Consider the following 25,639-nt stretch of genomic DNA (forward strand, 5'->3'; position numbering starts at 1 on the left):
GGGCTGGGGGTCCCAGGGGGGGGTCGGGGTGGGGGGGTGGGAGGGGGGGGGAGGGACAGTGACGGGTGGGGTAGGGGTGGGGGGGGGGGGAGGGGGGGGGGGGCGAGGGGGGCTGCAGCTGCTGGCTCTGAGCTGCTGGGAGCCCTCTGCGGCCCAGCCGCCCCAGCCGCCGGCCCGCTGCCGCGCGGCTCTCTGGGCTCTCTGCTGGCCCCCAGCCCCCCTCTCCCCCCTGCTGCCCTGGCTTCCAGCGCGCTGCGCTTTGCAGGCAGCCCCTGGCCTCTCCAGCAGCCCCCCCGGCCGCTCTGGGATGCGGCTGGCCCTGCTCTGGCTCCGCGGCTTCTGCTGCCCAGGGCCTGCTGGCCCCCCAGCGCTCTGGCCCCTGCTGCCTGGCTCCCCCCAGCTGCTTGCAGCCCAGCCCAGCTGAGCCAGCCCCAGCCCTCCCCAGCGCGGCTGCCTCTGAGGCTGCTCCCTGCCGGGCCGGCCGCGGCCGGCCTGGCCCGGCTGCTGGTCCCGCTGCAGGGGCAGAGCCTCTGATGAGCTCCTGATCCCCTGCCTCTGCTCTCGGCTGCCCAGCCCAGGGCTCCAGCCCCGGGCTCTGGAGCCTGGGCTCTGCAGCTGGCGGCGGCGGGCAGCCCTGGGAACGCGGCTGGGATTTAAATGGGAATTAAGCTTTGAAAAGCTTGTGAGAGCAGAGCCCTTGGCGCCACGATTCCAGCTACGTTCCCAGACATTGGTTATTTTACTTTTCCCGTGTATAGTTCCATCTATCTGACCATCGCTAACTGCTTCAAGAATGTACAATCATTAAACCTCACAACCACCCTGTGAAATAGGTCAGTATTATCAGCTTATTGTACAGTTTGGGAAGCCGGCACACAGCGAATTAGTCTGGCAGAGCCGGGAAAAGGACCCAGGAGTCCCAATTTCATTCATGTAATCTATTCAGAAGGCACCTATTGTCATGTGTCTGAATGCAACGTACAAACAGATACAAAACTTTAAAAATATCATGGCAGAAGGACCGAGCCGACAACTTAAATACCCAGCCAGACTGCATAAAATGTGGCATTACAGCAGACTCAGTACTAGAGCAGATCATACATTTTCCAAAGGAACAGATTTCCACTGGGAAATGTTGATTCCACAAAATTGAAAAGTTTTGCAGGAATGTGTCAATTTCATCAACATTTTTGCAGAAAATGATTGAAACATTTTGTTTGGACTTTAATGTGTATAACATAATATATAAAAGCTGAAATGATCCAGACAAAATGAAACATTTCAATAAGGTCAAAATGAATCATTTTTGGAATATTTTCTTTCACAAAAAATTCAGAGATATTAACATTTTGTCCCAATGCTGCTGAAATCAAATTTTGCAATCTCAGAATTTTCTCCAGGAGGGGAATTTGACTGACTCTACTCAGTGCAAAGGGCTCTCAACTCATTCCCCTCCCCATCACCAAAAAAAAAAAAAAAAAAAAGGAATTGGTTCTCCATGAGTTCAGAGAAAGATCAGGCTCACTGATTCCTTAGTGCAAAAGCAGGGTGGAGGAGAAGGTAAATGGCCTTATCAGCAACTACAGTACCACTGCCTGAGAACGACTCCTTGGATTGTTCTCCAGAAAATTCAGTCTTTCTAAGTGGGTTCTTGTACATGTCTGTGAGGCATTAAATCACAGCCCTACGTGTCCCAACTGAGGTCAGGCCCCACATTGCAAGGTGCTGTACATACACAGTGGAAGCTGCAGTCCCTGCCACAGAGAGCTTGCAGTGTAAATAGACAAAGGGTGAGAGCAAAATGGAGTGATTTGCTCAAACTCACATACTAAATCAGTAACAGAGCCAGGACTAAAACCCCACTTTTCCAGTGCCTCGTGCAGTACCCTATGTGCTGGCCCACAAAGAGCAGCCCCTAGGGAAAGTGGTTGCTGCAAAAAAATAGGTTGGGAGGTGTGCTAGGGTGTCTACATTTCACACTGATTAGCCAGGGGTTAACAGGACCCTGAGCCCAATTAGGCCACTGGCTGGAAGGGTGTTAGGCATAATTGATGCTCACAGAAGGTGGGAGGAGCTGGGTCTTTGTAAGGGAAGGAGCACAGGGAGGAGATCCAGGAGGGAGGCAGCTGGGAGTTTATTCTCTTGGGCTAAAGTCAGGACTAGAGGATCCTAAGACAGGCAGCGAAGCCTGGGGCCAGCGGTGAGTTGTCCTGGGCTGGAGGGAGCCAGGGGCAGTGGTGGCAAAGCCGAAGGGGCATTTGGACTGAACAATTGTGAGTGGTTGCAGGGAGAGAGGGACAAACTCTGCAATGGCTCCCTGGGCGGCAGAGAGTGAAAAGACCTGTGGGGAGCAGGAAGGGTCTGGTGGGGTGAGGGGGAAGCCTGTGGAGGGGGGCAGGAAGATAGGGGCAGGTCCTGTGATGAGCTTTGACACCAGGGTAGGAGCCATTCCTCTGGGGAGGAGCCCTTGGGTGTGCTGGGGATAAGGCCTGAAGAAAGGCTAACGGTAGGAAGGAGTCTAGGAGGCAGTGGTGAGGTATCTGCTGGAAACGCACTGAGTGCTCATCCTATGGTCTCTGGCCTGATGTAGAGGGAGGGCCTGGGTTCCCCTACCAGCCACTGGGCAGATGTCACGAAGCCCCTTGACATCAGGGGATGAGGTTGATTTAAAACCCTGAGAGCTGGGTGAAGGGCCGCAGGGCTGAGGCCAGGTGGAAGGACTGTGGATTCCCTGTTGGACTCTGTCCCCGTGGAAGGGGTAGAACTAAGATATGACCTTGCCAGAGCAGTCCACCATGAGACTGGTGCGACCATCCGCAGGGGCTGCTAAAGACCTGCTATGCCATGCCTTGCCATGAGGGGGTGCACCCGCACTCAGTCAACTCTTCTACAGGGGTCTCCCTACAGAAAGTGGGATTGATCACTTGTATATTATTATGGATAGTGGAGATATTTAGCATTTGACAGAAACCTTCAACTCAGGATCACAAATTGCTGTGTGACATTAGTTAATTTTAAACCCTATAAGATCCCTGTGCAGTAGAGAGAGGATTTATGGACACTACCCCACCCACCACTGAAATGCAGCCCACTCTGGGGTGAAACACAGCAGCCACTGAATAGCAACATGACACAACAATTTAGGTCAGGCACTAAACACACACTTTTATGATGCCCCATGGCTGGCCTCCGAATCACCCTCCAAAACAATAGGTGATGTTGGTTTCTTTTATCCAGTCTTTGCTCACTGCCTATGCAGTATAGAGGGAGACCCCTTCGCTTATTCTGCCCATGAAGTGCAGCCATTTCTGAGGTGGAGCACAAAAGCTGTTTAACTGCCTACAACAACATTGCCTAACAATTTAACACCCAATATTTTTTTTTCAAAAATTCTCCCTGTTAAAAATACTGCTGTGGTATATTTCAAACTAGATATTCCTTGCTCCTGGGAGTCTATTCCTCAGGGACTATGACTAAGCCCCTGGCCTGGGGCCAGATGCATCCCTCCATCCAGATATCCAATGGACAGCAAGCGCTGGACTCCCCTACTATTTCGTCTTCAGGACACCCTCCACTGTGTCAGGTCTCTTCAAAGGGGTGGAGGCTGGTGGGGGGTCTGCTACCTATTTGTGGGCTGTTTTAATGCAGTTACACTTAGGTTCCAGTTATGAATCGTTAATAAACCATGGATAGATTGTTTTTAATCAATTGATTGCTTGCCACCGTAGCCCATAAGCATCTAAGCACCTTCTACTTATGAGAGAGGAAGGCTTGTCCAATGGTTAGGGCATGGACTTGGGAGACCTGGCTTCAAAGCCCTGCTCAGGCTTCCAGTGTGCTCTTACACAAGTGTCTGTGTGTGTGCAAGGGAGTTAATGGTGTTTCCCTGCATCACAGGGTGGTGTGTGGATAAATACAGGAAAGATGCTGAGGCAACTGGGCCCAGATACTACTGTAAAGAGCCACGTGTCTGCAGACAGACGTGCTTAACCGTCTCTAGTGCATATTACTCATGCTTATACTATTCCATAGTAATTCCATTATAAACTCTTTATAAATGGAACCTTAATATAATGTATGGCCTGAATGATGAAGTGCACCCAGATAGCGTGGGGATGGGCACCGGGAGAGACATGCAATAGAGAGAGTTATCGGATGTCATTGTGAGTTAGACCTGGGTAACAGAGGGCAGAATTAGGCCCTTGGTCTGTTTTCCTGGTTGAGTGCTTGCCTGTCTTCCCCTTCCATGGAGGGGCTACGGTACACAAGCTTCTCCACGATGCAAACCCAATCCTGGCCCAATACCAAACTCAGCTGTGGGGCAGCTTCCTCTTGGTGCTCTCCATCCTGCAGAGGTGCTGAGCACCCTACCGAAGCCAGCAGGGGCAGAGGAGATGCAGCACCTCACAGGCCTGGGCCCTTTCTTCCTTGCAGAGAAAGCCGATTGCGTGGTGAGGTGGTGCTTGGGCTGCGTTTGGCTCCTTGCCTTCCTCCATCCCCTCCTCTTCCGTTTGCATTCTCCTTCCTTCTGCCCTTTGGGACTCGCTGCACAGTCGGTCCCGAGGGTTAGCAGGTCGCGCCTGTCCTTGGTCTCCTCTCAGCTGAGAGGCGAATGGCTGGACATGCCAGGCAGGGGTAGGGATGCCCACACAGAGACTGATATGGAATAAAACAATAGATGCTTTGCAGCCACTCCTTTCAGTGCTGTTAAATAACCTTCAGCAGAGCTGCTGTGGCTACTTCCAAACCAAACACACATTCCTGTCTCCTCTCTCCCTGCTCCCTCCCCCCTCTTCTTTTTTTTTTTTTTTTTTTTATGGAGGGAATGAGATGGAGAAGTAAAAATTATTAACCCCAGGGTCAGCTCTGGCTGCCTCATTCCTCTCTCTAGCTTCAAGCACTTTCTCCCTCATCTGTTTTACAGACACTGATGTTCAGCTCAACACATTTGCATACGCTTATTGCATTTATTTTAGTCTTTATCTATTTATTTATTTTTAAAGAGACAGGGTCTCATTATTTTCCTCCAGCTTGTAGTTAAAAGCCGCCTTCCTGAGGCCTTTCTTTGTGGGGTTTTTTCCCTCCTTCGTTTGTTGTGTAGAGCCAGGAAGGGAATGTTTGTTAGCTTGTCTTCCTTCCCCTCCCTACCCCTCCTCAGTTCACTTTTTCTTCCTGTGTATTTCACCTTGATTGTGTTGAGGTGTGTGCACACAAACACCATGGAGCCAATAAGACCATTAATGATGACAGAATTTATAGTGTTGCAAACTCTTCTGGTTTTAGCAGGACTCTTGAGATAACTAGTGTTTGCTAGACCAGGGGTTCTCAACCTTTTTCTTTCTGAGGCCGTCCCCAACATGCTATAAAAATTCCATGACCCACTTGTGCTACAACAACTGTTTTTCGGCATATAAAAGCCAGGGCAGCATTAGGGGTTAGCAAGCAGGGCAGTTGCCTGGGCCCTATGCCCCCGGGGGCCCCGCGAAGCTAAGCTGCGCCGGTTTCAGATTCAGCCCCAGGTGGTGGGGCTTGGGGCCTGGGCTTCAGACCCATATGGTGAAGCTTCGTTTTCTACCTTAGGCCCTAGAAAGCCTAATGCGGCCCTGGTTGGCAGCCCCCCTGAAACCTGCTCACAGCCCCCGAGGGGGCCCCGGACCCCTGTTTGAGAACCACTGCTCTCGAAAACCCCAGCTTCTGGGGTCGTGTGAATATGAGAAAAATTTCCACTTTCACTTTTGAAAAAGTAAGTTTTCTAGCCCCCAAGGCTGCAGGGAGAAGCTTGAACGTGTGACCCGAGTGTGCTCTAAAAGCTCAGAAACCAAAGGCAAACGGGGGGAATAAAACCAATCACTTTAAACAAAAAAAAAAAAAAAATCCTGACTTAAGCTAGTCTCATGATACTGGGGGGGCCCAGGCACGGCTTTGAAAGTTTGGGGATGGTAGTTCAAGATCGCCAACGTACAGAGGGTCTTTGATTTTAATCAGGAGATGCACCCATGGTGATTCAGCCACAGTGAGAGACTGCAGTGCATCATGGGAGGTGTAGTCAGGCCAGGGCATAGGATCCATAGGAGAGAATGGGCGCATGGGGGAGCCAGGCAGATGAGGCAGCATGGTAGCTCAGGCAGATGCAAAGTTGAACATTGATCCAACCTGAAGCAAAGCATTTCATTCACTCAGCATGGATTTGTCAAGAGCAAATTGGGTCAAACCAACCTGATAGCTTTCTTTGACAGGGTCACAAGCCTTGTGGGTAGAGGGGAAGTGGTAGATGTGATATATCTTGACATTAGTGAGGCTTTTGATACTGTCTTGCATAAACAAACTAGGGAAATGCAACCTAGATGGAGCTGCTATAAGGTGGGTGCAAAACTGGTTGGAAAACGGTTCCCAGAGAGTAGTTATCAGTGGTTCACAGTCATGCTGGAAGGGCATAATGAGTGGGGTCAGGGATCAGTTCTGGGTCTGGTTCTGTTCAATATCTAAATCACTGATGAAGATAATGGCATAGAGAGTACACTTTGGACAATACCAAGCTGAGAGGGGTTGCAAGTGCTCTGGAAGGTAGGATTAACATTCAAAATGGTCTGGACAAACTGAAGAAATGGTCTGAAGTAAATAGGATGAAATTCAATAAGGACAAATGCAAAGGAATTAACAAGCAGTTGCACACATACAAAATGGGAAGTGATTGCCTAGGTAGGAGCACTGCAGAAAGGGATCTGGGGTCATGATGGATCACAAGCTAAATATAGTTCAACAGTGTGATGCTGTTGCAAAAAAAGTGATCATCATCCTGGGCTGCATTAGCAGGAGTGTTGTGAGCAAGACAGGAGAAGTAATTCTTCCGCTCTACTCGGCGCTGATACGGCCTCAGCTGGAGTATTGTGTCCAGTTCTGGACACCACATTTCAGGAAAGATGTGGACAAATTGGAGAGCCCAGAGAAGAGCAACAAAAATGGTCTAGAAAACATGAGTTATGAGGGAAGATTGGGTGGGGGGGAAATGGGGTTTGTGTAGTCTGGAGAAGAGACGACTGAGACGGGACATGATAGGGTGACCAGATATCCTGATTTTATAGGGACAGCCCCGATTTTTGGGTCTTTTTCTTATATAGGCTCCTATTACCCCTCACCCCCTGTCCTGATTTTTCACTTTTGCTGTCTGGTCACCCTAGGACATAGCAGTTTTCGAGTACATAAAAGGTTGTTACAAGGAGACAGCCTGGGGACTATGGTTCTGCTCGAAGTGAGAGTGTGGCACTTTCACCCTGAGCTGGAAGGTCTCGGGGGCCAGGACTGTCTCTCTGTGTATCCACAACACCTAGCACAATGGGGCCCTGATTTCAGTAGAAGCTGCTAGGCAGCATTGGAAAATAAATAAAGAGGGGGGGGGGAATCACACACTTGGTAGCTCCTGTAGGCAGAGCTCAGTACACACACAAGGCCTCCTTGCATCCTCCATCCCCCTCTTTCAAGGGCTCCCTGCAAGTCCCCCCACACCTCCCTATTGCCAGGGGCTCTGTGTTCCCATTATGCCTCCCGCCCGTGCCAGGGGCTCTATGTGCACCCCCACTTTCTCCCTTGTCAGGAGTCTGTGCTCCCCCATTTGCCCCTCCCTTGCCTGTGATTCTTTCTGCCTGAGAGTCAAGGCCTTCAGGGTGGCAATATTTTAAACAATCTGGGCAGAGCTGAGACGGGTGGCGTTATGCTGGGAGGTGTCAGTGTCTGACATCATCCAAATCTGTGATCTATAGACCATTACAGAGGCCGCTGGAGCTGTGACGCTGCTCGCCAGAGGCTAGGGACTCTGGGTGCCCCACCTGCCTCCCTTCCAGTGTTCTGACTTTTCACCAAATAAAAGTTCTGCCCATTGATGCCTAGAACATACCCTGAAATGCTGGGGTTGATCAGATGCAGCGCTCAGTGTCGATCATCTTACAGACAAGGGAAGCAGAGAAATTGAGTGTAAAGGTCAAGGAGGATGGGGAAGACAGTGCAAAGACTGGGGGCAGGCAAATGGGTGAGCAGGCTGGTATCAGTGAGTGCATGGAGGAAGCCAGGTCAGTGCAAGGAGAGCAGCTAATTAGAGAGGGGTGATGCGGAGAAGGGCTTTGAAAATGAAGGTCAGAAGCTTGAATGTGTCCTGGAAAAATCTGGCCTGAATGGATCTGCCCACTACCCTAGAGGTGGTAATTGCCTTCACTTTACATTGCACCGTTTCTCCCTGTTCTGTACCTGGTTACTTTCAGCCATGCTGGGAGTCGGGACCGTCTGTTGGCGTCCCCACCTTGGTGGCCGGGGTTTCAGTCCGGCACTGCCTGCGGCCCAGCACAAAAGCTGCACCCAGCGAGAGGTGGGCAAAGGCGGCTCTGAGGCAGCTCTGCCCCGTGGGATTCTGGGCTGCTCTGGCAGGAGAATCCAGCCCCCGCTCAAAATTAGAGGCGCCTCGGGGGTGCTCTGACTTATCCTGAGAGCTGTGGTTGGGCTTCTCTGTGGTGTCGAGCAGCCCAGAGACTTAGCGGCAGTGTGTGCAACAGAGATTCCCTGACGGGTCCTCCCATGTTTCCCCTCCCATCTCTAACCTCATCCTCCCCTCCCCCCAGCACACTCCCTGAACTGATGCTTGCAGGGCTGGCAGCACAGGGCCATTTATGGTGGGCTGACACTGCCTGCACTGGGGTGAGAGGGGGGATTTCCCCCTGGGTCTTTTAAGTCACACTTCTGGCCCCATGTGCCCGTGGAGTAGTGTATAAAGGGGCACCAGGACAGGAGACAGAATCTATCCCCATGGAAGGAAACCACTGTTCTAGAGAGATGCTTGGCCACCCCTTTAGCCACAGATGTGGCTGTCATACCCCAGCTGTCGTGGCTGGGTCTCTGTTAGGGACTGAAAGCTGCGCTAGGAGCAGGCCAGGAATGAGTGGGCAGGTCGTAAGCGGCGTGACTTAGATCCTGGGGCTTTCCCCTCTGGGTTTCTGACCAGAATTTAAGAATAACTCAAGAGACGGCCCTGATAATCCATCCCAGGCTTTCCATGAAGCCAAGTACATGCTGGAGGTCTGGTGACTACCTGTACCTGTTCAGCGGGAACATGGGCAGGGAAGTTTTGCACCTCATTATGGGGTCTCAGTGCCTTGATGCAAGAAATTCCCCTGAGACATTGGAGGTGTTAATTTAGATTTGACTTCTTTCATAAAGACGGTGCACATGGCAGCAGCTGCTTGCAAAATAATGGGCCCCTTCCCTTTTATTCCGTGATCACGGATTGCAGCGGAACTACAGAGTCACTGGAGATTACTTTATTTGGGACCTGTATGAAGAAGTGTGCCGGGCTCAGCTAGCTAGCACAAAACGACTGTGCGTCTCTTTCCTGGACCAGAGGAGACCAGCGCAGTTCTGACGACTGTGGGAGAGCAAAATAATGGGGTGCGGGTTTCCAGGAGAAACCAACCTCATTATAAATGTGGTGCAAGGTTTTTTTCTTTTCCAGAATGGCTGGAATTATCCATATACAAAAAGCTTATTTCTTAACATGTGTCATTCTGAGGCCCTTTTCACTGCGTCTTTGTTGTTAAAACCTTGATGACAAGGTTGTCTGTGGCAGAAAAACATCAGTCACTTTGTTAAATTCCTCCTTGCTTGGAAAACAAAAGCCACAGAGCTGGCGGTCTGAGCCCGTCATATCCAGCCTTAGTAATACTGGAGTCAGTTTAAATGCCTCTTCCCTAAAATAGCCTCCCTCTTACATCAACAACTGGCGCTGCATCTGGTTGAGCCCTACTGAGGGTTGAGTTACTAAACAAAACTGGCATGTTTAGGCTCTGTGGTGTATTTATTGATGTGGAAGGGGGGAGGGGGTTGAGATTCAGAGAAGGAAATCAGTGCAAAGATGGGGGGGAGGTTAAAGAAAAAGTGAGCCTCAGCAAATGCAAACAGACTCCCAAGCAGAAGAGCCGGGCTGTAGGATGGCTACCCACAGAGAAGTTTTCTCTTTACGTGGTGCTCCTTAAAAATGACATTGCCGTTAGGGCAAAATGCAAACAGCCAAATTAAAATGGACCCACTATCAGGGCCATGCTCATGAACATAATTTTCATATTTTTCTCTCTCAATTTCAGTGACTTTTTTTTTTTTTTTGGAGTGTCCAAGTGAATCTTAGCTAACATTCACAGCCCCTGCTCTGTGTTAAAATCCCAAACTCCTCCCTAGCACTCTCCCAGAGATGGACGGAAGCAAAACCCTACATCCCAAACAGCTTAGACCCATCTTTGCTTTTTTGGAGGACTGGAATAAAACCCTCTAGCTGAATTCAAAGCTGGCAAGAACGGCCTGGTTCCTAGGATCCTTGTCTGTCTGGTGTGAACAGCACAGAAGGTTAGGTTTTTGATTCGGGTCCAGATCTTCAAAGGTATTTCAGTGCCTACCTCTCATTGATTTAAATGGCAACTTGGTCCCGAAATATTTTGAGGATCTGGTCCTTCATAGCTGTGGAATCAGTTTGCTTTGCTGAAGTTTTTTCTCTCTGTGAATTTCATGCTGGCGAAAGGATGAGGTCTATTCCAACCCTAATCTCCTATGATGGCCGTCCTAAAGGCTGCTCAGTCGTTCCCAGAAGAGGGACAGCACCCCAAGCATCCTGACTTTGCTACCCCCACCTGCTTCAGTTTTGGTTTTGAGGGATCATCTCCAGGCATGAGAAAGGAGCCCTGTCTCTGAGCCTCCTCAGTCACTTACCTACTTCCCTGTTGATGACAACGGCCTGGAAACCATGTCTTATCTAAGGTCCTGAAACATGTTTATGGAACTCACCTTGGTTGCTAATGCGAAGGTGCTAGGCTGGAACTCGGGAGACCGGGGTGTGAGTCCCTGCTCTGTCGCACACCCCTTGTGTGACCGCAGGCAAGTCTCTCTGTGCCTCTGTTCCCCATCTGTAAAATAGCCCTTCCCTATTAGCCATATCTCTCAGGGGTGTTGTGAGGAGAAACGTGTTACCAGTTGTGAAGTGCCTCAGGTACTATGGTAATGGGGTCATAAAGGTACTTAGGATAGACACATTTCCATCTTGGCATGGCTGAGACCTCACTCAGGCTCATCCATATAGCAAGAAAGTAAAGGCAGCATTTACATTTCAGCATGAAGCGGGGACCAGGGATGGGGGTTCTTGGAAGGCAGGGGCATTAGGTGGATGTTATGTTTTCTGTCCTTTCTGCGACAACAGGGAGACTACAGCAGCGCCCCCGTGGCTAGAATCCGGCTCTATTGCTCTCCCTCAGTGGGGCAGCACTCTGATTAAATTATCTCGGTTTGTCCTTTTTTAAATGGATGTCTTTTCTTAAGTACTGATTTACCACAATTAAGTCTCTCCTCCCCCACCACCCCAAAAGAATTAAATTAAATGTATTCTGTCGTAGGCTTGGCATTTCCAGGAATTGCTTGCAGAGCTTCAGAATGGTCCAAGATGCTATTAGAAGCAAAAGAGGGAAAAAGGAAAGGAAATGAATGGTGGGCGAGGAGGGGAAATTCACAGCTCCGCTGATACACCATGATAAATAATTATGAGTTATTAATTTTAAATTACATCTTTAATGCATTGCATGATTTTAATTCCCACTATGCTATTAATATAGGGACCCTGGGTTTGATTAATTTAAAGCAGAACGGAAAGGTGCCTATTAAGGGGACTGTCTGGGAACTTTCAGGTGTCTATAGGTCTCAGAGGCTATTTCCCTGAGCGGAGGAAAGGGCCGGGAGAAGTGGGGTGCTTGCTGGTAGCCAAGTGCCACAAGGCAGGTGAACCCTTTGAGGCCCTAATGGTAAACTGCTCAAGTCGTCTTTGTTTCTGAGATTTGCCAAATACATCACCAAGCTCCTCGTGCACTCAGCTTCGTGCGACCAGATCATGGGACAGGATGATTCGGAGTCGGAAGCCATAGGGTTCATCCGTGAACTCACTTAATGATTTTACCATGGAGCCCTGTGCTGACTCCAGATTGAGTGCTGGTATTATGGTCACAGCTGGAGCCCCAAGCTCCCCTTGTGTGCGGCATTGTACACCTAGCCGGAGAGAGCCCTTGCCTCAATTAACGGGTAGATGGTCTAAGGAGTCAAGAGCTGCTCGGCTCTCACTGAAATGAGCAGGGACAAAACGAAACAACGCTCCCAAGCAGGCCCAGCAAGGGCTGGGACCCCCATCTCCTGGCTCTCGGGTCACTGCCCCGTGTGCTGGGCCATTCTGCTTCGGGTGCAGATAGGTGCTCTGCCTTTACACTGGAGACTGGCTTTCCCCCTCCCCCCATCGGCAATAAGGAGCACAGGGCTGAGAGGCAGAGTCCAGTGGTTCTGCTCCGAGCCAGGCTGAAGATGAAGCTTGAGAAGACCCAGTAGTGGGATGGGGGAAGGGGTGGTGGTTAAATTATTGAGGGTTTTCCCTACTTATTTCAGTTTTCTCTGAGCCAAATCCTGAAATACCTGCTGCTTTCTACTCTGGCGGTGGGGAGGTGACTTCCACTGATGTCAGTGCTAACCCCTAGCTGAGACAGGAGTGAGTAGGGGCTTCAGAATTCTGCCCCATATCAACTGTGATTGCCAGCATTGATAAAGAACGTCATTTCTCTTGCTCTCAAACTAAAGAAGCTCCCCAAGCCACAGCTGGAGATAGAGCACTGAGCCAGCCTGAGTTGGTCCAGAGAATCCTTTTTCTAGATGCTGGGCTCATGTGTCTTGTTCACATGCTCGGGATCACATCGATCACCAGAATTAGCATTGGGAAGGAATTTCCCCCAGGTCAGATGGGGTAGCAGTTTAGCTTTCTCTGCAGCATGGGGCAGGGATCACCATCTAGGATTATCTGGGTATGTCCCACCCAATCAATTCCCTCAAACAGTGGTGGCACCTCAGTGCTTCCTGTTCTCCGCCTGTGGCACACAACAGTTGAGTCTCCCAAGGACTGAAATGCTTTAGGGAGGCAAGGTGGGTGAGGTAATATCTTTTATTAGACCAACTTGGGACCGATCCGACTACAGCTACCCCACATACAATAATGAAAGGGATCGGATTTAGCCATCTGAAGTGCTTTAACTACACTAAAGTCATTGGGCTCAAGGTAAAGGTATCCTGGTGAAATGTAATGGGTTGTGATATACAGGAGGTCAGACTAGATCTAATGATCCGTCCTGGCTTATACACTCCGTGTATTCAGTCATTGGCATTCCCTTTGGACAAGTCTGTCAGATGCTACACACACCACTCCTGATGGTCCAATCTGTCCTGATTGTTACGTGCATACAGCCTAAGAGGAGCTGGGAGGTTCAGTAACTGAGCGGCCTGGCTCACCGACTAATATTATTCCCATAAGCGTTTTGTACTAAGTCCGGATTCACCAACCTAAAACCGCTCTTCATTTTCCAAAGCAGAAACCGTAAGCGCTGAAAGCTGCTAGGAGAACTTGTCCAGCCGTCAGTGTGACGCAGGCCCGAGTCACAAAACCCAGTTCTTCTCCCATTCCCCTGCTGGAGTTTAGCCGCAGACTCGAAGCTGCTATAAGTTTGCTTTCTGAGTAAACTTCTCTAAGTGTGACAATCGCTTTAGCTTCCCAGCGAGGATTTACCAGGCTTCTGTTATCTCTCTGCAAGTCGGAGTTCTCCAAATGGGCATGAGAGAGCAGCCAGAGAGGTCAGCCAGTTAGGTTGCACAGTCGTTCAAAGCTCCGTTCCAAGAGGCATTAAAGACGGGATTATGTCTAAGAGGGTTAGGGAGGGAGGAGTGAAACAGGCTTGTCTTGCACAGAACCTGGGAGATAAGGCTGTGTTCTATAGGTGTGAACTCTCTGGTGTGCAAGCTGAGGCACTGATATTTTTGAGGACGAAATTGGAAGGATAATACCACAGGCGGAGGGATCAAGTCGGAGTCTAAACTGTCTTCTTTCAGGAGATTGCGGGGTGGAGAGAGAGCGTGTGCTCTCAAACTTTTTAACGTGAGAACCAATTGCACAACAAAACTTGTCCTTGTGCCGGACAAGCACTAGCCCTGTAGCCCATGGATATGGGTTCTCAGTCACAGAACTAGCCCTCCAATCAAGCAGGGTTCTGTCGGTCATCTCTCTCGTGGGTTGTGGCAGATTCTCCATCTTTGACCATTTTTAAATCAAGACTGTATCCCTCTCTAAAATATCTGCTTTAGGAATTATGGTGGAAGTTCTCTGGCCTCTTACACAGGAGGTCAGACTGGATGATCACAATGGTGCCTTCTGGCCTGGGAATCTGTGGTCACCACCAGACAGTCAGGACACCCTGTAGGCTAGGCTGTATTTGTATGTGTCATGGGAGGTGCTCAGCTCCATCAGCTCTTACTGACACTCTTAGGACCTGCAGCGGTTCTGTCTCTTCCGCCTACCTCTGATCTAATTTAAGATGTTTATGGGGCACCATTCACTGCAGCATCTTGATGCCACAGCAATGAGCAAACCCATTTGGGTATAACAAAAACACTTGCCCTCTAGGACTGGTGTGTGGCCTAGTGCATCAGCCATGCTAGCCAGAGACATAGGTTCCATCCTCTGACTCTGCCACGCTCTTACGAGGTGACCCCCACCCTTCCTTGTCTATTTAGTAGTAGGCACTGCCCAGACACAGTCTCTATGGGACAACTAGGTCCTGCATTAATAATAATTAATAATAAAATAATCTTCTTCATCCAGAATTCAAGCCAAGCTGGTTTTGAAGTTCAATTAAATGCAGGTAGCTCTTTCGTTGCTTTTCATTTTCATAATACCACATATTGGAATAGACATGCTGAGATGTCACGTTTTTCTGCAACCCGCCTGGAAGCAGCAAAAATCTCCTCCGAGAGTCTGTTCCCTTGAGATTTCCAGCCTCATTTCACTGCCTCAGGAGGCCTGAGTAGTTCAGAATCCGCCCCCCCCCCCGACTTTTTGCAGGCTTATCCTAGTCCCACGTCCACAATGTTCCAGGTTTCACTGTAATTAACTGCCAGGCAATGACAGCAAATGTAGGGATGAACTCTGTTCTCAGTGAGTCTTCACTGAATGAACGGCAGCATCTGTAAGTACTAATAGAGAGTTCTTAGCCCGAAAATGTAAAGCCTGACCCAAACTTGCAAAGCTTTTCTTCTCCGTTAGCTATTATTTGTTACTGTAGCTCCTGCAGGCCCCAACCGAGACCATGGCCCCATTGTGCAAGGGGCTGCACAAACACGTAGTGAGAGACAGTCTCTGCCCTGAAGAGCTCACGATCGACGCAAGACAGCGTAGGAGGGATAAATTGAAGCACAGATTGTGGAATGACTTGCCCTAGGTCGTTCAGCAGATCAGTGGCTGGGTTTATAAGCCAGGTTTCCTGACTCTCCATCCAGCGCCCTATCCACTAGACAACACTGCCACTGTGCCTTTAAAACTCCAAGAGTTTGGGCAGCCTCTGTTGCGGCCATTTTGGTCTCAGAGTCCCTTCAGCCTGTTAGAGAGCAGTCTCACACACCATGCTCTCTCTCACGGGGGGATTTTATTTTTTCCCCCTTATTCCAAACTAAAAGTAATTTGATGCTAAAAGAACATGTTGGCCTTTGTGTGTGGAAACAGAACGATGCCCATCTCTAATCATCCGAGAACTGTAGCGGCTTAAGACCCAGAGCAGTGTTAGGGGCCCAATTTTCAGAACCAGGCAGTTGAATTTGGAGTCAAGTGGGCACTTTGAGGAACAAGTATCTATTTTAACTGGTGAAAAGCCAAAATTTCAAACAGGGATGCCTAATGTTGGGCATCTACCTCCATATTTAGACATTTTAAGCACCTTCAGTAAGAAGACTGAAATGGTTTAGTCAGATCCAAGTTATTGGGCTCGGTTCAGGGATAACTGGGTGAAAATTAACGCCCTGTGCAAGAGATCGGGCTAGGTTATCTGGTGTTCCCTTTTGGCCTTAAAATCTGTGAATCTAAGTGCTGATTTAGACACCTACCTTGGGCCATTCCATAACTAATTTTATACCTCCAGGTTTGGAAACTTGGCCTACCATTTCTGGGCCATTTTATATCGGATTCAGGTACGTTGTTTGTGTCTAATTCTGAAACCCAGGTTCCCTGAATGCCCACTTGTCAATCTAGGCTTTAATAAGGTTGTCCATCATTGGGCTATCATACAAGTCATCCCATCTTCCCATAGGATCTGTCTGTGCCGTGCCATGCACACCCCTGGCATTCTAAAAATAATAAGTGACAAGAGCACAATAGCTAATGATGCAAATCAATTCCTTGGCCAGGCCTGGAGCTGTGTTCAGGGTTAGCTGCTGGCTCTTCGGCAGCTGATCACCTAAATAAAATAGATTTGGGTTTGGTTTTGTTCCAGTGTTGGGAAGAATGTCTGTCTGTCTCGCAAGGGGTGTGGAGCTCATTTTAATCCTGCCTGGTCTTTCTGCTGTGAATGCTGTACTCATTAAGGGCCCCGATCCAATGCCAGTTAAAGTCAACAGGCAACTTTCCATGGACTTTCGCAGGAGTTCAATCTGACCTTAAGTAGCATTTCCGTTCAGATCCTTTCCGGACATATAGACTGTGGGTGAAATCCTGGCCTTCAAAGTCAGTGGGAGTTTTGCCATTCACTTTAATGGGGCCAGGATTTCACTCTCTATATGAAGTATAATGCCAGCCCATCCTTTCATGGGGTTTTCCTATAGCTCCCCTCTCCTGCTTTCCCTTTATCTCCTTTACACAAAAAGGAGGGAGGCCACACAAACCTTATCTAAGCCCCTCCCATCTTCCCTAAAATTGTTCATTTTGGGGGCTCATTGCAGAGGGCAAGCCAAAAACTGACCCTGAATCCAAATCCCCATGGGCCCAGATCCTCAGCAGCTGTAAGCTGGCCTAGCTCCATTGCCTTCATTGGAGCAATGATGATTTACACCAGCTGAGGATCTGACCCTTTGATTTTTTGAGATGGCAGTGGCAGGTCAGATTTCAGTCTCTGTGCCTGACTCATCTCTGCGGGGTTCCAGGCCACATAAGCCGATCCACCCTCCTTTTTAGCTAGACCCTGCCCCCCATGCTTCGGAGGAAAAAAAAAAACCTCCAGGGCCACATCCAATTCTGGAGGAAAAAAAAACCCCCCCCAAATATGGCGGCAGCTGAAACCCGCATGCGCAGGCAAGACTCTCTCATCTCTCTGGAAAAAAAAGGAAAAATCATATCATTGAACTTAATTGACCTATTGACTAAGCCCGTTATCCTATCATACCATCTCCCATAAACTTATCTAGCTTAATAATCTTAAAGTCATGGGTCCCTTACTTCCCTGTTTCCTTGGTAGGCTGTTTCAGTTGCACCATGGATGATGGTTAGAAACTAATTTCAAAATTCAAATTTGAATTTTCCTGACTGACAACATATCCGTCCTGTCCCCGTGTCCATGGTTGCTGGTGGGAGCCAACCCCAGAAAGCACCTCTTGCCCACTTCTGGTTTAAATCCAGCCGAAATCTCCTTGGAATGGTTGATCACAGATGTCCTGCTAATGAGATTCTGGTATCATTGGATCCAAACCCAGACCTTACACTTGACTCAGGCTTCGACCTCCGGGTCAGTCAAATCTAATCGGCATATTCATCCAAACACAGCCTCTTTGGTCTCATGAATGCCCTCAGGGCAAGGGCAGAAGGGAATAATAAAATAAGATTTTTCCTCCTTTACCTGTGGGTGAGAAGGAACAAGGAGCACCTAATCCTTATCCCTAGAAGAGAGGCAGGGTTGTCCAATGGTTAGTGATACCCTGGGTTTGATTCCCTGATCTCGCCCCAACTAACAATTTTAGGATTTTATCCTGCTACCCATCACCACAGGATCTGAGCACCTTCCACATAAAATCTATAGCAATAGTGAAGACCTTAGCAGGCTTCATGGAATCTCTGGCAATTTTCCATTTGGGGAATCAAAACTCTGATTGGAATAAGGCATTGGGGGCAGGGGGATAGAAGAGGGTGCTGGTATTGTGAGCATCACTTATGGTGGACAGGCTTTCTCAAGGAGGACGGTTTTGCTAATCCACATCTGCAAATCCAGATGTGCAAATCCAGATCTGACCATCCCAAAGATGGTCAGATCTGGATTTGTCTGATCTCCTCCGGAATATTGATCCACAGCTGGATCCCCTGCTTTTTGCCCAAATCTCATGTGCTTTGGGCTTTGTGAGCTGCTTTGTCCTAGACCTTGTCTACACTACAGGTTATTTTGGTATAATTTATGTCGCTCAGGGGAGCGACTAATCCACATCCCTGAGTGGCATAAATTACACAGACCTAAACATTGGTCTAGACCACACTATGTTGCCAGGAGTGCTCCTGACAACTGCCTCTCACTGAGACAGGAGTGATTAAACTGACGGGAGAGCTCTCCCCTGTCGTCTTAGAACGTCTCCATTGCAAGTGCTACAGAGACTCAGCTGTAAATGCTGCCGCCTAGGGGTTGCCCTAGAGTAACGCAGCTGTCATAGGGGTTCATAGACTGAAAATTGGTCTCTGATATTGCTGGGGTTTGATCCATTCATTGCATTGATAACTAGGCCTTAAAGCGGGCGTGCCACTTATACTGGGATTTTCAAAAACACCAAAGCAGTTTAGGCACCTCACTCTCATTGACTTTGATGGGATTTATGCACCTAACCTGCTTAGAATAGGGCTAATAGTATCCCAAGGGGGCCCTGTGAAGATACATACCTTAATGATGGTGTGTTGCTCATACTATGGAAATGGACAGAACCCTTACGCTCTGCCCCAGCCCAGCATAATCAATGATTTTGACAAACATTTTGTAGTTTCACCAGCAGATTTTGGAACTAATTAGAGGGGGAGCAGCAGACAGCAGTTTTATTTCATTAAGAATTTTAAGATTAGGGAACAAAGCAGGTTTCCCAATCAGAACACGAACGGACCACTTGGAAATTCTGAAAAAAATTCATTGTCCAATTGAAACACGTGTTCATAATCTGACACATTTTTGACGAAAATTCAAACCAAAGGCATTTTAAAACGAAAACTCAAAACGTTTCATCCAAAGGGGATGTTACAGCGTTACATGAGCTCTTCTCTTACCCTGGTTCTCTCACCAAATGAAATTCCAGCACAAAGAACCTGACCTGGGGAAGCGTTTTGATTTGGACAGAACTGCACATCCCAACTGGCTACGGGTTGGTCCGTGTTTCTCTGACCGGCTGCAGTCCTGACTGCGGTGACTTGGCTTTGAAAGGCGTTCCACCGAGTCGTGAGTTCCCCACGCTTCTGATCCAAAGACTCTCCCATACCATTGACGCATGACTTCTACATCAGGATGTAGACCGTTACCTGACATGAGACGAAACCCTAAAGTCTTGCATGAGTGCTGCACATTGGGACGTGACCTCTTCTCACATGCTGCCCGGGGAGAGGAACCCTTTCGCTGTTGGGGGACCCCCCTGTATTTATCCACTGGGGTATTCTTGGGGGCTAACTAGCAGACAAAAGGGCAGTAGGCCATTAGCTGGAGAGGTCCGTGGGGGTGCGATTGAAGGTGGCACAAAGGAATGGCACACAACACACAAGTGCGGCCCTTCTGGAGTGTCTGACTGTGTGTAAGAGACGGGGGTTGAATAACCAGACTGTCCTCCTTGTCCAACTCGCTTTTCAATTTCCCCGTTGCTCTGGGGCATGCGTGACAGCTGCACAGCTAAGAGGGCCTTAGCAGCTGCTTGTGCCATCTTGAAGGGGGCTGGTAAAACCTCAGTGGCTTCGGGAAGTATGGGCAGCCAGGCACGCTGCTCCCACCTTGCAGTGCAGATGGCACCAGGCCCTGCGGGGGTCTCCCCTCCCCTGCGCTGGCTCGGAGCAGAGTGGCAGGCTGGCAGCTTGGAGTGAGCAAGAGAAGGGAGGCCCTGCTGCAGCAAACAGCTGGCATCACCTGCTCTCCCTCTGAGGGAGGGACCAGGGGAAAGGGGCCCCTGCTGGCATTGCAGAGAGACCAGGGCCCAGTCTGGAAAACAGACGCTTCCCAGGCCCTGCGGGTGACACTGCACAAAATCACCCATTCTCTGCTTTACCAGGCAGAAATAACCACGGACCCTACCCTGCACGCTGCTGCGGAGCATCTCCGGTGAGCCGCTGAGCAGCCACAGGCGGCCTCCCATTGAAGCCAGCAGGAGCTGAAGGTTGCCTTCGTTCCCGGCTGACCCGTCGAGTCGCCGTGCAGGTGGGCGTGGTGTTGCTAGTGAGCCTTTACTTGATTTCTGCCCTCCCGGCCCCTTCAGCCAGGGTATCCCGTCCAGATAGACCCTGGGATGCTGAAAAGCGTCGCCCCCTTGTGGACGGTCTCAGTTATTAACAGCAAAGTCCACACAGAACATAAACAAAACTTTTTCACCCCAACATCCCAGCTGGGTGACTAGGCCAGTCTTAGTCCATCTGCCCCTCACCCGAGGCCAGTGCTCGCCTCTACCCAGCTCTTCTCTCAGTGCCGGTCTCTGCCCCTGCTGTTAGGTCTTTTGCCCTTACTGGGGCAAGATCATTCCCTGGGGAGGTCCATCCATGTGACTGTTCTGCAGGGACAGCGGGTGGTCCTTGCCAGGCCAGGCTTCCATCCAGCATCTGGGGGACACCCTTGGATGCCTGCAAAGTGCAACCCTCTGTCTAGACGTTTCCTCCCTCTAGGAGCCTCTCGGACAAACTCACCATTCTGGTGGATTCCCTGCAGGGGCGGCTCTAGGAATTCCGCCGCCCCAAGCAGACGTGCCTGCGGAGGGTCCACTGGTCCCGCGGCTCTGGTGGACCTCCCACAGGCATGCCTGCGGATGCTCCACCGAAGCCGCGGGACCAGCGGCCCCTCCGCAGTCATGCCTGCGGGAGGTCCCTCGGAGCCGCAGACCAGCAGACCCTCCGCAGTCATGCCTGCGGGAGGTCCGCCGGAGCCGCAGACCAGCAGACCCTCCGCAGTCATGCCTGCGGGAGGTCCGCCGGAGCTGCCTGCCACCCTCCTGGCAAAATGCCGCCCCAAGCGCGCGCTTGGCGCGCTGGGGTCTGGAGCCGGCCCTGATTCCATGGAGACGTCCCCTTTCAGGCTCCCTGTTCAGGCCTCTCCTGGGAGCTCCTCTCCACAGGCACTTCATGTCTCCCTTTGAAGTTCCCTCTAACTGAGCTTTATCAGGCCCAGGTGCTGGTTTATTAAGCAGCCAGCTAGGGCAATCAACAACCCCCAGGTGGGGCCTTCATAAGGCAGTTCTGGGCAGACTGGGCCCTGACTCCTCATAAAGGGCAGCTGCCCCTGGACAAAGGTGCTCAGCACCTTGCAGGATCTGGGCTCAGCTTGCAGGCTCTGTCTATGCTAGGGGTCTCCGCCAGTGTTGCTGCACCGTGGGTGTAAAGCCCCTGTGCAGAGGGGTTGCTCTGGGGGAAGACAAATTTCATCCATGCAATTTACTCTAGCACATTATCACATTAAGCCCTGCCGGTGCCAACTCTGTTATAGGTGCTTGCAGCATTAGTGATTTGCACGGCTGTATCTGCGTTGAATTCAAATTCCCCATGTCTGGACAAGGCCCTGCTTACTTCTTACTCAAACAATCTGCTCCTTTGATTCCACTGGGGCCTAGTCCTCTAATGCCAATACTCAGCATCCCTCAGGACTTGGCTCTGGGAATCTCGCTGCAGTTAGGAGGGAGTGGAGCCTGCAGGCGATGCGCTGTGTCACTGTCTGGGATGTAGCCGGTAGAGCTCTGTCCTCTATTCTGAGCCACCCCTACACAGCACTGCTAAGGAGTAGCCTTTCTTCTTTGTGCACTACATGGTATAAGTTATAGAATCTCCCACATGACGGGCTGAAAGGGACCTTGAAGTCAAGTCCAGCCCCAGGCACTGAGGCAGGAGCAAGTAAACCTAGATCATCCCTGCCAGGTGTTTGTCCCACCTGTTCTTAAAACCTCCCAGTGACGGGATTCCACAAGTTCCCTTGGTGACCTAGTGCAGCGCTTAACTATCCTTAGAGCTAGAAAGGTTTTTTCCTAATATCTAACCTAAATCTCCCTCACTGCAGATTAAGCCCCGTTCTTCTTGTCCCACCTTCAGTGCACATGGAGAACAATTAATTTCCAGCCTCTTTATAACAGTCCTTCACATACCTGAAGACTTATCAGGTCCCCCTTCAGGTTTTCTCAACACTAAAGATGCCCCATTGTTGGGGGGGGGGGGCTTAACCTTACCTCGAGGGTCAGGTTCTTCAAAGCTTTTAGCATTTTTTGTTAGATTTAGGAAACCTGGCCTATGAGGAAAGGTTTAAACAGAAGTTGTGCCTAGGCTTGGCAGAGTTTGATTTAAATTGTTAGTTGTCAGTAAATGTCAATTTCACCGGACACACAGAAATCGATTGGGAGGGAAAACATATCCATCGATGTGTCAGCAAACACGGCCCTCCCCGGCACCTGCTGCCTGCAGGGACCCAGTGGGACCAGCCATGCGGCTGGGCAGGGCGCCCCCTATAGCCCCGCTGTCATGGCCCCACTCACAGCTGGGAGTTTGGGGCCATGCCCAGGTAGGAGCCATTCTGCTGCGGAGTGGCCTCCTCTGCGGCCGGTCGCTTGTCTTCCTCCTCACGGCATCAGCCGGGGGTTCTCTGCTCCACTAGGCCAGGACTCTCCTGCACCTTGCACCTGGGTGTCTCAGGCCCCAGCAGCTGCATTGTCAGCCTTCCCTAAACCCCCTTAATTTCCCCCATCTGTGAACATTTTAAATTACAAATAGAATTCTGCCAAGCCTTGTTCGATAGCAGTTCTTCCCTGTCATTGTATGAACCACATTGCAGTATAGTGGAGCTGTGAGGAATGCTTTTACCATGTCATTGCAACTCCCAGTAGTTGATTTGGGGACTTGAGCTGATTTTCGGGGCTCCTTGAATCATTTCTTTAGAGGCCTGGTTGAGGAAATTGGCACAGAATGCCCTCGCCTGTATTCCTTCCCAAACAGATGTACTTGGTGCCATTTATTCCTCATCTGTTCTTTGTGCCCAGAATTGTCCCCGGTACCCACCTGTTTCCAGCCCCTTCTAGTACCTCTCCCTCCTGCCATTCGCACCCTGAGCACTACTTCTGAGTGAGGCTCCTCAAGTAGCATCCGCTCCCAGCAGAAACCGGGTATTGCGGAGATCAGAGGCACCCTAGCCCCATGCCCCTCCCAGCAGGCTGTGCAGCAGAGAAGGAGGGAGCTGTAATGGGACTGGGGGATCTTACCGGTACTTTTTCCCCTGCAGAGTGCACTGGAATCACAAACCAGGGAGAATTCTCCTAGCCTCTCCCAGCAAGTCATGGATCAGGGAAGGATCTAGCCCCAGTGGCTGGAGGGAATCCCTAAAGCAGTCACGGTAGGTAGCGTCCTAGAAGTCCTAGTACCTGTTGGAGAGCTCACAGCTACCCTTGCAGCCAATGCCACCTTGTGCTTGAATCCCAGGAGCTGCCAGGAGCACAACGTGGTGCTGGTGATTTAACAAGTGGAGTGTTTTTTAACTCACTTTCTACTGAACCAGTGATGCCATGTGGTGCAAGGAGGCTCTGTGCAGCTGGAGGAGATGTGACGGTCTTATCCCTTGTAGCCATTAGCAAAGTACCCTGGTACTTTTTAATAGAGAATATGTATGCTCCCGGTATTCAATTTGAGCATTACATTCTGCTTTCTTGATTTTCCCCTACTGTTTCAATTGGCTGCAATATAGCCTTCCTTATTTCTTCTTCTGATTTTCCATGTGATGTTACTTTGCACTGTTAACCAGGTGCCACCTTTCACCCCAGAGGTGTGTGCATTTCACTAGTAAGCGATGAAGCTCCTATATCAATTTGTGAGGTTTCCCAGGGTGCTGGGAACTATAAATGTTATATTGTATGCTAAGACTGTATCACTCCATTTCCAGCAGGGGGCAGGATAGAGAAAAATGTCAGAGCACTGCCCATGGGGAAGCTGACAGCTACTGCCAAGCTAGGCAGAGTCACTGCAGGAATCTCTTATGCTGTAAGTAAGAAACAAGGGAACATCATGCCAAGTTAGGAGAAAACCAATTCATCTTCCCTAACCTATTTCTGGACATGCTCTGAAGGGAAGAGAAGAAACTGTCTGTCAGGATCAAAGGAAATTATGCATGTTGAACTGACAACCGGTCTTTCTGTGAGTTCACACCATCAAGTGGCAGATTGGCACTGCTGTCTCTGTTATATCCCCGATTTTTCCACTCGGCAGATCCCCTGGCAATGCTCACTATATTTAAGCTGATGGAACCCTTCCAAAGCTGGAGTGGCTACCAGCGGTAGGAGACAGACCCGAGAAGCCAGCTAAATAACATGGGCCTACTCTGTTACTCCCTTCCTTCCCCTGAAGTAAGGATGCTGTTGGATTGTAAAGGGGGTGGGGTGGCTATTCTAAGACCTGGCTCCTGGTGTAAATTAGTGCAGCCTTGGGGCTGCACTAACTTATGGCCCTGATGGGGCCTGAGGAACAGAGAACAAACAGTTCAGCATACTATGGCCATGCCGCCTATGCTGTGGGGTGGGAGCACAGCCTTTGGTAGCCCTTATGCCAGCTGTACGCCTGCTGGAGAGGCCCTCTGCCCAGGAGGGATTCACGTGCTCTGGGGCAATCGCAAAAGAGGAAGCGGGAATGAACAGAAAACTGAGCTGAACCGTTCACACACACACCCCACCCAGAGAATCTGGATTCAGTGACGACTTGAGTCATAAGTGGAAAGGAATTTGGAGCGAAAGCCTGTCCTCATTTATGCTTGTTCCAACCTCACTCTGGCTGTACTGGTGTAACTGAGGCCAGAATCTGGCCCTTGATGCCCTGGTAACACTGGGCTTTTGTCTACCGTATACGCACAGGTATGTGCCCATACACAAATGATAGCAGGGCGTGTATGAGGTCAGCATTGAGGTACGTTGGTGGAGCTCTGGGGCCTTGTACCCAGGAAAAATCCACAGTGTACTGTGAGCATGGGCAAAGCTGGAATAGGAGCAGGTGCTGCAGTTCAGTGCTGAGATGCGCTGGCAGAGCTGTGGGGCCAGGAAGCCACTTACATATCGTCTCCTTTCTGTATCACAGGCTCAGCATGGCCTCATGGGATGGGCACTGGACTGGCAGTCAGGAAACCTGGGTTCTGGGCCTATATGTTAGGTGACCCTAGGCAAGTTACTTTACTTCTGCTTCCTCTCTTTCATTAGCGGATTTCGTGTGCAAACTCTTTGGGGCAGGGGCCGTCTCTTGCTATGTGTCTGTACAATGCCTAGCACAATGGGGCCACGGAATAACACCTCTTCCTTACCGCCATGGGCGCCGAAATCATTGTGGACGGAAGAGGGCGTCAAACCTGAATCCTCCCCCTGAGCTGTCATTTCTAGGGTACACCTGGCGGGTAGTGATCGATCTATCGGGGATTGATTTATCGCATCTAGTGTAGTTTTTATCTAGCCCTTACAGGGAGCTGGAGTCGCTTCTAACCAGATCGACTTCTAACCTTTGTGGGAAACCCTCGTCTAAGCAGGTGGCTTTCGTTTTGTGGCCCGGAGCTCTGTCGCTCTCCGATTCACAGGGCAAGGTGGAGAAAAGCTGTTCCGCAGAGCATGGAATTAAATCCAATCCACC

General features: G+C 50.1%; 1 long non-coding RNA gene across 2 annotated transcripts; it reads left to right on the top strand.

Annotated features, from left to right (window-relative positions):
• Positions 1-2,102: 2,102 nt before the first annotated feature.
• On the top strand, positions 2,103-24,901 carry LOC120386381. Of its 2 annotated transcripts, none has more exons than XR_005589696.1 (4): positions 2,103-2,200; positions 20,078-20,219; positions 23,265-23,375; positions 23,919-24,901. It is a non-coding gene; the product is annotated as an uncharacterized LOC120386381 (long non-coding RNA). The 2 variants fall into 2 exon arrangements; XR_005589695.1 differs by having other exon boundaries at positions 2,123-2,200; positions 20,074-20,219.
• Positions 24,902-25,639: the final 738 nt, after the last annotated feature.

Source organism: Mauremys reevesii, linkage group 18 (assembly GCF_016161935.1).
Source record: "Mauremys reevesii isolate NIE-2019 linkage group 18, ASM1616193v1, whole genome shotgun sequence".
Taxonomy (NCBI): domain Eukaryota; kingdom Metazoa; phylum Chordata; order Testudines; family Geoemydidae; genus Mauremys; species Mauremys reevesii.